This window comes from Rousettus aegyptiacus, unplaced genomic scaffold (genome assembly GCF_014176215.1).
Source record: "Rousettus aegyptiacus isolate mRouAeg1 unplaced genomic scaffold, mRouAeg1.p scaffold_m13_p_1, whole genome shotgun sequence".
NCBI lineage: Eukaryota > Metazoa > Chordata > Mammalia > Chiroptera > Pteropodidae > Rousettus > Rousettus aegyptiacus.
This window is the reverse complement of record NW_023416284.1, coordinates 155,610,611-155,622,713: the sequence shown is the minus strand read 5'-3', so window position 1 is coordinate 155,622,713 and position 12,103 is coordinate 155,610,611. Positions and strand designations below refer to the sequence as shown.

At 34.5% G+C, this 12,103-nt stretch overlaps 1 protein-coding gene across 11 annotated transcripts in view; it reads right to left on the bottom strand.

Moving 5' to 3' along the window:
• NKAIN2 (sodium/potassium transporting ATPase interacting 2) overlaps window positions 1-12,103 on the bottom strand; it is an 831,125-nt gene that overhangs the window by 52,214 nt on the left and 766,808 nt on the right. The window lies entirely within an intron of this gene.

Here is a 12,103-nt window from a genome sequence, read left to right as displayed (position 1 = left end):
GATCTGGGTGGTGGTACACAACAGGAGGAACTTCTGCAAAGTAATTCAGTTATCTACTACGGAGGCTGGGGAAGACTAGGCATTAATGCTTGTGCATGCTCATATTCTCCACAAGGCCTTCCACACTATTTCAAAGAACAAATTAAGAGGACTGTGACCTAATCTCAGCTTGAACCTCTTTGGCGGGAATAAAGGCTGGAAAGATAATTTAATTGGCGAGACATAAGAGGATCCAGTGTGACTCTATGAAATGGTATCCAAGTCACACAGACGTCTTTCAGGACAGAAGTGCTGTGCAGCAGCTTGATAAAACCAGGCACTAATGTGAGCCAAGAAACAGCAAAACACACATTTCCTTCTCAATTGTGGAGTCCTCCTGTAAATGCAGTGAAATCACTAAGGGAGGCTTTAAATATTGTTGGACAAAACTGGCGGGGGTCTCAGCAAGTTATTCATTGAGACTCTCCTCATAGGAAGGGAGAGGAGCAGGTATTTCTAGTGCAACATGCTTTGACTGCATTTTCCTATGTGCAGGTCATTTGAAAAGAACGTTAAATGTTTCAGTAGGATCCGAATATCCAATATTTATAAAAAATAATAAGGATTGTAGTTTGTACTTATAGAGCAGCTTCCATCTGAGGAGCTTAGACTTTATTTCATTACTTTTTAAAATCTTATCTGGAGATTGGTTAAGTGGAAACTATACATTTACATTTTATCCCTAGTGGAACTTGGTGAATATGCCAACATGTTGCAAGCATTTATGTAAACTAGCGATAAGTTCATTCAATATGCTGAATTTCACTGTAAAGTTATAAAAATAAAAAAAAATTTTTTTTTGCATTAACACTTAATTGATAGAATTTTCTTTAGTATGCTTTACTCCTTTCAACTTGATTTCTTCCTGCCCGTTCTGACTCCAGGGTAAACTAAATAAAAGAATCCATTTACAGTCAACTTTCAAGTGATAAGAAGCTGTCTAGGAAGGCTCAGAGGTATTGACTCAAAGAAGTCTGATAAATACAGAAATAGATGGTTTAGTAGTCAAAGCAAAAACCTAAATACAGGTTTCTTACAGCAATGAGCAATAAAGCGAGGCAGTTCTCCCTCCCTTCCCGTATTTGAGTAATATATAGACTCCTTCTGAAGCATGGATTCTTAACCATTTTTATCCCTCAAGACTACTTTGGCAGTATGGTGTAGCTTATAGCCTTTCCTCAGAATAATATTTTTAAATGCATAAAAATCAAGCTCAGAGGCTTAGAGAGAAAATCAATTATATGCAATTACAGTAATCAAACTATTTAAAAATCATAATATTTAGTATAGGCGCATCTTTATTAACACAGTAAATAATAAGATCTTGCATCAGATTGAGAACTTCTAAAATATCTGCCTGTCATGTGCTGCATAACAATGTTGTGGTCAACTATGGGCTGCATATATGAATGATGGTCCCATAAAATTATAATATTGAGATGAAAAATTCCTGCTGTCTACTAATGTCATAGCTATTGTAATGTCATAGTGCAACGCATTACTCACTTCTTTGTGGTGATGCTGGTGTAAGCAAACCTACTGCACTGTCAGTCATGTAAAAGTACCACATATACAATGTGTACAGCACATAATGCTTAATAATGATAACAAGTGACTGTGTTACGAGTTTCTGTATTTACTGTACTATACTTTTTATTGTTATTTCCGAGTGTACTCTTTCTACTTATTAAAATTGTTCACTGTGAAACAGTGTGTTGTATGTATTATGTAGGCAGTGGCCTCCTATATCTAGTGTTTATTGCATCATTTTTTCTTGTGCTTAATTTAATCTTGAGTTTTTAAAATAAATTTAGAGTAGTCTAACTGTACAGTGTTCATGGAGTCTACATTAGTGTACACTAATGTCTTAGGCCTTCACATTCACTCAGCACTCACTCACTGACTCACCCACCCACAGCAATTCTAGTTCTACAAGCTTCATTCAGGGTAGGTGCCCTATACAAGCGTACCATTTTTTTCTTTATATTGTATTTTTTACTGTTCCTTTAAAATGCTTAGATATATTTAGATACACAAATGCTTACCAATGCGCTATAATTACCTGCAGTATTCAGTACAGTAACGTTCTATACAGGTTTGTAGCATAGTAGCACTGGGCTATACCATAGAACCTAGATGTATGTAGTAGCTATACTATGTAAATTTGTGCAAGTGTCCTCTATGATGTTCGCATAACAGCAAAATCACCTACCAAGGCATGTCTCAAAACATATCACTTTCGTTAGGTGACACATGACTACATTCATTTTAGAAAGAAATATTATATCTCAGTTAGAAGTCAGTAAAGATATATAATTATTTTCTCATCTGTCTTCAAGAACCCCCACATTAAGAACTTGTAAATTAAAAAATTATTTTCCTCAACTCCTGAAAATAAATCCGTGGATGTCTAGGGAATCAAAGGCTATAGTTTATGAAAAAAAGAGAGACACTTACATAAAGAGCCCAAGGGTGTTAGAATTTGTGAAGGGTGATCATGTGACTAAAGCAATTCACTGATCTGGCCTCCTAAAGATTAGTGTATAACAATTTCAACTGAATTTGGCATACTGTTATATAATAGGAAGTGCTCATTCAAGGAAGTCATATGTTTTATAATTTGGATTTTTGTTAAAATATAGATTTAAAAAAAATAGATGATACATGTAAATATTAGAATCGTGAAGAGGACTTTGACCATAATACTTTTCTATTACTAATGGAGCCAAATCCAAATTCCTCAGCAAGATAGTGAAGTCTTACCTAGGTTTTCAAGTCATACCTATCTACACTTTTGCTTACCCAAAGGGTACCCACTACTCATGCTTTTGCAAATCACCCTTCTTCAATACTTAATGTTCCAGACAGATTGATTTTTTTATTCTTTATCCAATATTTTCCTGCCATTGGGGATATGTACAATTTATCCCCTTCATCTGTTCTCCAATTCTACTGCACGAGTCCCATCCTTTGAAACAAAATTGTATCTTTTTGTGATATAGCTCATATCCCACTTCTCTTAAATATAAAACAACCAAACATCTAACCAACTAAGCCAAAAAAGTACCATATTTACTATTTACCACATTTATCATAATCTTCCTTTGGAATTCACCATATTTATCATAAATTACTTTTTATCATATGCTTTTATGATTGTATATTTTTCTCTATCATGAGCTATGTTATGAGTTGTATTGTGTCCTCCCAAAATTTATATGTTGAAGTACTACCCTAGTACATCAGAATTTGAATGTATTTGGAATTAGGGACCTTATATAGATGATTAAGTTAAACTGAGGGCTTTAGGATGGGCCCTAATCCAATCTGACTGGTGTCATAAGAAGACAAAATGTGGCCACACAAAGAGACACCAGGGGTGTAAGTGAACAGAGTAAAGATTATGTATGGACATAGCGAGAAGGCAGCCATCTGTAAGCCAAGGAGAGGCCTCAGGAGAAACCAAATCTGCTGACACTTTGATCTTGAACTTCTGGACTCCAGAACTGTGAGAAAATAAATTTCTGTTGTTTAAGCTACTCAGTCTGTAGCATTTTGTTATGGCAGCCTCAATAAACTAATACAAACTATGAACTTTCTAAGTATAAAGACACATACACATATAAACAGAGAGAGAGAGAGAGAGAGAGAGAGAGAGAGAGAGAGAGAGAGAGAGAGAGAGAGAGATGAGTTAAATAACCCTGAAGTTGAGATAAGAAGGTGTATATCTGTACATTTTTCAGAAATATACTCCCTTCCCATTTCTGTTGTTCCAGAATTCATGATGCCTTAGTCAAATGGATTTATAATAAGAAATGCTATAGACTTGATTAATGTAAAATTTTAACTCCCTTCAGATTTTTCCCATTTGTATTGCTAATGGATCTTATGTGATTATCATAACAAAGATAGATGTTGCATCATGCTACTTTGATTAAAGTATATTGCATTTATAAATGAAAATGCTACAATAAAAAGAGATTATGTTAGAGAATTTCAATTAAAGAAATTGAAGTAAGGGAGTGTTAAAATGTTTAAAAAATTATTCTCTGAAGGTAATATGTACGAGAATTAAGGGACTATTTGACATAAAAGGAAATGAAAGATACAAGGTAAGTGGTATAGAAATATGTAATATTATGCATAAAACAGTCTGTGAAAGCTAATGAGTAAAAGCCTCTGGATGAGGGTCAGAAAGAGGTTATTAGAAAACAGATTAGTGGCATCTTTCTCATAGTGGCAGAGCACCTTAGACATAATAAGAAGCTAAGAAGAAACTCAGGATGAGGTAATTGAAAGTTGGTTATTATAAGAAATTTTGCTATTGTTATCAGCTTTTCTCATGATTAGACATATATAACGGGTTAAATTAGAAAAAAAAAACCCTCTTGTACTGTGCAACTCTTTTATCTTTACTGATACTACAGACATGAGAGAAACAACTGAGGGCAAGGCACTTCATTGATTGGCAATGTTTCATTCATTCATGCATGCAGTGACTATTGAGTGCCTACTCTATGCTAGGAACCATCTTAAGTACTTGGATAACAGCAAAAAAGGCAGAGAAAAAAATTTGGCTCATTCACAACATATGTTGATAGCCCTCATTTGATTGAGCTTCATACAATCTTGGGAAGTGAATGAAGATTTTGGGGTGGCTGGGGTGATTTGAACGTTTTTTTTTTTTTTCTATTGCCAATGTGGAGAGGTAGCCTCAAACACCTTTCTAAGATTGTCCTAAGCAGTGGCTCTTAATATGAACTCACTGTAATATTGGGCATATCATTCTTTACCTGATCCAGCTATAGAGGATATATATTAACACCCAATTCCTAAACAATGGTACAATTTAGTGTCAGTCACAGTCAATTAACAGACTTGTATACACTGAGCTCCTGCAGACTCCAGTCCAATTTGGACGATCTTGAAGGCTCATCTTTTCAGTAAAGTAGTAGAAATCTGCCCCAGTGAAAGCTGCCTGTTTCTAACAGGAAGGTCTCACTGTTAGCAGAATCAAGTAAGTGTTCCCTGTTCCCTCTTCTTTTTCCCGAGATTATGTAAAATAGCTCAAGGGCAGTGTCCTTTTTCAGTCCATGCACCCAATCTAGATTCACTTGCCTTTCAGTGAGCTAATGAGGGCTCAGAGATGAGATCATGTGTATTTTATCACTTCTCTGCTTGTAAATCTCTTCGATAAGCATTATTTTACCTTTCCTGTGGTGCACTAGGTGTGTAAATATTCACATACTCTTCAAATGAAATTGCTCTCATGGAATTTACATTCTATTATGGTAAATAAAAAAATTAAAACATACATAAATAAAATGTATGTTAAATAGTGATAAGTGCTAAGGAGGAAAATAAAGGAGATACAGGAGATGTGTGTGTTTGTGTGTGTGTGTGTGTGTGTGTGTGTGTGTGGCAATAGTCGATAGGGTGTTTAGGGCAGACCACATTGAAAAAGTGTCATTTGGGCAAAGACCTGAAGGAAGTCAAAAGAGAACTAAGGGAATTTCAGTGAGAAGAATGAACATTCCAGGAACAGATCATTTGAAATACTAAATATTAAATTGATATTTTATGTCACATATTTATTGACTAGAGTTTTCACCAAATTTTTTGAAGTGGAAATAATTTTATAAACTTTTGGTAGAAATTGGGGGTACAAAAAAATTGGCAGAATTTTTCTGACCTTATTTATGAAACTCTATTGTAACATCAGTGGCACTGTGTTAGACATACATTGACTACTTGATAAGCCCTTCTTGAATATATGAGTGAATAGATGACCAGCCACTGTGTGCCCAGCTCTTCCCTGGTTGCTGCAGAGACATCTTCTAGGAGTGAGATACTGTACATTCTCTCCCAGATGAGAATGACTAACACCAGGGTATGGCAAATAAAAAGCAACCGTGATGCAAGGCACGGTACAAGAGGGGAAAAAAAAAAAGATCACTGTGTTAAGGGAGTGGGATATAACATATAACTTAAAAATTAGAAAAGTTGTTTTTATGGTAGTTAACATTTCAAATCATATTAGGCATACTCTCCTGACACAGGACAATAAACACAGTACCCTGGAGTGGAGAAAATACTAGAAAATATGAGGAAATACAAGATGTTCAATTTTACTGAAATAAAGAGTTTGAGTTAGAGAATAGAAAATGATAAACTGAGAAAACAGGTTTGAGCCATTTTACACAAGTCTTTGAATTCTGGGTTGAGGCATTTATAGTTAATTGAAAAGAAATGGGGAGCTAGTCAACATTTTTGAAAAGAGAGGAAAATAAGCCAACTGAGCTGTAATTTAAGCAGAATTCTTTGTCAGGTTGGCTGCTGCAGGGGACAGAGAGATTAATCAGTGAGCCTCTTCCATGGGTGTGAGGGAGGTACTGGAGCCTAATTAAGGGATAGCTTCTGGAAGCCTTTGTCGGTAGCCAGAACGTCAGAAGGGAGGCCAGCATGCAATGGTAGAGAGGGAGCATGTGTTGGGTGGAACCGCTGACAGCCATTTGGATGCTTAGCAGTTAGAACTGGAGTCTAGAGCTGAGTTATTTTACAAAACATAAAAAAAAAAAAAAAAAAAAAAAAATCAGCCTTGTTACAACACACTGGTAACACAACAAATGAAATTTTGGAATGTTCCTTTACCAGTTCAATTTATTGAACTGGAATGCCTAGAACAATAAGAAATTCAGAGGCTGTAGGTATTCACATTGTGTTTTCTTTTATATTTTTCTATCTTCCCTTAATAGGATCTCATAAAGCAACAATACCTTATTTGTTAAAAACAATAAATACAGTATTGACAATCATATTGAAGTGTGGGTTATTTTATGCTTAATCTCAATCACATTTAAATTTAATCTCATGTTGTTTAAAATTATTTGGTCCTGTTTAATTTAGTGTGCTGGCAAATTTTATATTTCCCAGATAACACATCAGTCCTCATCAGATTAGCTCACTTCTGGATAATCCTAGATAAATTTGTATGCCCCAGGATGCTCCACCTCCATGGGAATAATTATCTTTTAATGACTATACTCTGTCATGCTTTACTGCTTTGGAAAATGTAACGTGTCCTAGAGAAGCCTGTTTTAATTCTACAGACATCCATCAATGTATAGGTTGGTCTAAACTTAGATGAAACATCCTATCTCTGATATACTCTTGTCACAGATGAACTACATTTTCTAAACTAGGATATACCTGGTTTAATTTCTGATCATGTTTAGTTTAATAAAATGTAAATGGTATTTTGTGAATCTTTCACATGGTACATGCATCTTGGAAATGTGGGGAAAAAAATGGGAACAGGGATACCAGCACATGACAATATAAATCAATTTATGATTGTGTCAGGAATGTTGAGGTTTTCAGAGTAAAATAATAATAAGGCAATTTAAGCCTCTAAATGACCAGATGAGTCTATACTCTGTTCAACAAAATGAAATGCAGGAACAACATATGTGGAAAATGAGAGGAAGATCACTTTGGAGGCCAGATAAATAAATGATGTTTCAAATACAGATTTTAAAGCTAGTAAGAGATGAAATGACCTCTAATACAAAATTACAATTTATTAGCAGCAGAGTTGTTCTTTGCTAATAAAAAGGAAGAGGGCAGAAGGAATATTTTTTAAAAGGCTACAAATGAAAATGTATAATTCTTAAAAAAAAGTCACAAAAATTTTCTTCATACTGGTATTATATAAACTATAGATGCAAAGTAGGAAAAAAATGAAGCAAATAATTTTGAACATGTGTGGAGAAAGACTGAAAACTATATGAGAGCCATATTAAATAGTAAAAAAGTAAATATTTTAAAACATGTAAACATGTTTAGCAGCCAAAGATCAAAGAAATAAAATAAGTAAGATTTATTTTTATGATATGAAAGGAACCAAAGATGAAGAAAAATAAGGAAAGGTTTTCAATATCTGAATATCAACAGTGCTCATGGTTTAATCAATGCCACCTCTCTATAATCTACTATGAATTCTATCAGTCTACCTCTTGATTTTCTTTACTATAAATTGCCTTTCCTCCATTTAAATATTCTTTTAGTGGTCACTGATATAGAGGACTAGTACTCTTGTTTGGGCATCTACAGAAGCTGATCATAGTGGGAAAGAAAAATCCTAAATAGTAATCTTTCTCCCCTTTTCAAAAGACAGCACAAATGAATTTATTCCGGCTTCTTTAAAAAAGTCATGTTAAAAACAGAAGATACCTTTCCTCAAACTACTGCCCCAGTCTCACACATAGGAGTGAAGAAGTGACCTCAGGCGACTAGGCCTGGCTTTCAGTTATTTTGGGTTTATCCAGGACCTTTGGGATAAAACAAAGTGGAAATTCTTGGGTAACATGCCTAAACCATAACTTTCTTTGCTTCTTTGCTTATTAGTCGATAAGTCAATTAATTAATTTTATTTAAAAATATATCTTTTGTAATGAGTACATTGAAGGAAAGGCACAAAATGAGTTTAATCTACCAAATGTGTTAGCATTGAGAGTGGATATTCATTCATTCATTCATTCATTCATTCATTCAATAAATATATATGTGCCAGACATTGGCTGAGGTATCAGGGCATGAAATGGCAGAAAAGACACAATTTTTAGCCAGAATGCATTTCAAAAAGGATGGAAGATCAAACCTTGTTTAATATTTTCATTTTTTTATCCCCACCATTTACTTAGCGACCAGGACTTAAGAGATTTTGAATAAATTCTATTTTAATAAAATAAAGAATGTGATAACAATAAAATGAGACAAGGAATTTAGTGTAGCAATTAGTTCAGTTTGCTGGTAGCATTCTTCAGAACTGTGTTTATTATACTGTTTTATATTAACTACGTTTACAACCATAAATATTTACTGAGGTCATCCCAAATGATTTCATGTTTCCAAGGTTTTCAGGCAAACCTCTGACTTGTTGCAGCATGCAACTGCAAACTCAGTTAATTGAAACCTGCTAGTGATGCAGGTGCATAGTAGAAACAATTGAACAAGCGTTTTGAAAATTAAGCCTTTGAGGACGTTACTGAAAGAGTCATGGAAATTAGAGCTCAGAAAGATCTGATTGTGCTATGTAATTCATCCCTTGAGGGCTGGTATGCGATTGTCTTTTACAGTCTATTTTTCCATATATTTTCCTACCTGAAGTTTGAATGACTCGAACAAAAGGGTTTCTAATACTTCCATTGGGACAATATTATAAAAGACCTCATTATTAAGATGTGTTTCCTGATATACATTCTGAATTTTTCTTTGCTTAATTTCACCCCATTAACCCCAATTACACCTCCCTGGGGCAACGATAAACAATTTCAGCTTCTTCTCTGAAGTTGTATTCTTCAGAGATTCCTCATTCCTTCCTGGCATGATATACGAAGTCCAGCTGTGCACCTAGGCTCCTTTACTCTGTTCACGAGCCAGTTGTGGCCTTCTAATCACTTTTATTTTCTTTCTTTGAATATCTTCTAATCTCTAGGAATTATGACTCGATATAAATCCTCATATGCTTTACATTCACTGTGGTTCATGCACACAAATTCTGATCATATAATAAGCCATTTTTCTCCAGGTTGAACTGGTAATAGAAGTGTGAAAAAAACCTTGGCGTAAATGGCATGCATGAAGAGTTAAACCGACAGAAATCACATTCTTGTTAGGATTTTCATCTTTCTGATACAATTTTGTGCTAAAGAGATTATTTTAGGAGGTTGTGTCTGCAGTACTGTTATTGTACTGGTTGATTTATAATCAGAGTGTACAGTTTAGCAAAGCTGCATCCTTCATTCAGAAAGAGATTTTGCTCTATAGACAAGGTGACATGAAACACTTGCCTTTTTAAAAGAGGATTAGAGACTTTTACATTCTAAAGCCCATTTTGGTACAATCACTAACATGAAGCTGGTTTCCAATTTCATACAAGAAAGATCTCCTAGGAGATATCCAGCTTAATTAACTGGGAAATGATGAGTTCAACAGAATTTCACACAGATAGAATATGTCTTCCTGTAAAGACCCTCACCTCACCTGACCTCTTCAGTGAAAACTGACTAAAGAAAGGCTTTAAAAATTATGGCTAAACATGGGCATTAAGAGCCAAGAAGACAAGAACTAGAGAGAAGAGTAATAAAAAATTTGGATATTCTTGTTTATTTTGATTATGCATCATCTATGTGATACTTGAAATATTTTAGCATATTTCAGAATTTATTTCATAAGTACATTTTAATAAATATAATTTATTTCACAAATAGAATCAATTCATTTCATGAGCAGAATTCATTTCTACCTTCATAGAATATGTGCTTAGATGTGTATTCTTTGTTTAACTTCTTGTTGTATAAATAGCATAGGAAACGTGTGGATGTGCTCCACGGACCTCACCAGAACTACAGACAAGCTCTGTCAAGCAGTCATTAAGTAGTAGTCAAATAATTGTGAGATTGTTTCCCTATAAAATTGTTATAAATCCTTATACTCCCCAAATATACAAGCAGGTATGCCTATACACATGAATGCACACACATATCAATATGTCATTATGATAACCAGAAAGTTTGAACATCTTCAGAATGGAGAAAATAATAAGGGGTAGATGAGACTAAGAATGAAGATAAAAATAAAAGAAAACCTGAAGGAAAGAAAATATGCTGGGAAGAAAGAAGCAAATAACTTTTCTCCCATTACTTTCCACTTTTTACTTAATGTCTGGAGTATGTTTTAGAGAATTGGAGAATTAAGAGTTTTGGATAAACGCACAGAGCAAAAAGTAAAATATGTCTAAAATATTAAGATTTAATAAATATCCGGAATAATAAATTCAGGTGAGGTTAATCACAACACTCTGCCAAAAGTGATATCTGAGCTTCCCCTTCTACATTCCCTCTGTAATTAGAAGAGAAGTGAAGATGTGGACCATTTAGTGGGGTTGTGACCTCTACTGTCTTTTAATTGAAAAATGGGAGTTGAAAAACAAAGCTTATACAACATTTGCAGAAGCGATAATTTTTTCTGAAATATAGACACTTCAGCATATATGTTCATGAGGCCAAATTTAAATCTCTATTTTTTAATCCAAATATTCCTTTACACCTAAAGATTTGGGCATATATCTATCTACTCTACCTTAGCCAAAGGCTTGCTAGGTTCAATTAACAATGTCAATAGACCAGCTGTGGTGCACTATGATGGATAGATCCCATGAAGGAATTCACCCATGCATGCCTATTCTGTTTTTCAAGAAACTTTTCTAACTCATCCTTCCTGAAATTTATACTTAGGTTCCTTCCCACTGACCAAGAGGGCTTTAAAGTTCTCTGTGGCTTGACTCAACTTTAGACACATTTCTCCTGGACTCTTTACCCTTGACCTCTCTTTCCTTAGAGCACTTACTTTAGAAAGCTTATATTTGTAAATTCTTTCTCTGTCCTTTGGGATGTAAATCTTTTTAAAAACTTCTTGCCAGTTTTACAATCTAGGTATGCCTTTCTTAAGGTCCTGAGAGCCATCCCTTTGAAATGTAATCATCAAGGAAGAAAAGAGCCCTATCTCCTAGTTTCTGAGGGAAGATAGTTGCTTAACTTTTTAGGAACCTTCCTCCAAATTGTAAAACTATCTTCTGTCAGGAAGATACTAGAAGGTTCATTTTTCTTTTGGGCGAGACCAATTAGCAAACACAAGTGCCTTTGACACTATCAAGTATCTAAATACTTCTCACAGTGTTATGTCAGTGGTTGAAACTTTCCTGCGTAAGCATTTGGTTTTCTAAGAATCAGTCCCGTCTATCTAGAAACTTGAACTATTAGATTTTTTTTAAATCATAGTATCTTTTTGATCACTGTCAAACTGCACTGAACACCCACTATGTATTGAACACAGAGACTTGCCTGAATGAATGTGAACACACAGACATTGCCATTTAGTAGGCAAGATAGCTAAAGAGGTAGAGATAAAATGATCCACAGTCAGAATTGTATGCTTACCAGATAAGTATATTTAATTTAAATTCAGCATATATTTATTAAGTATTTACTATGTATTAGTTACT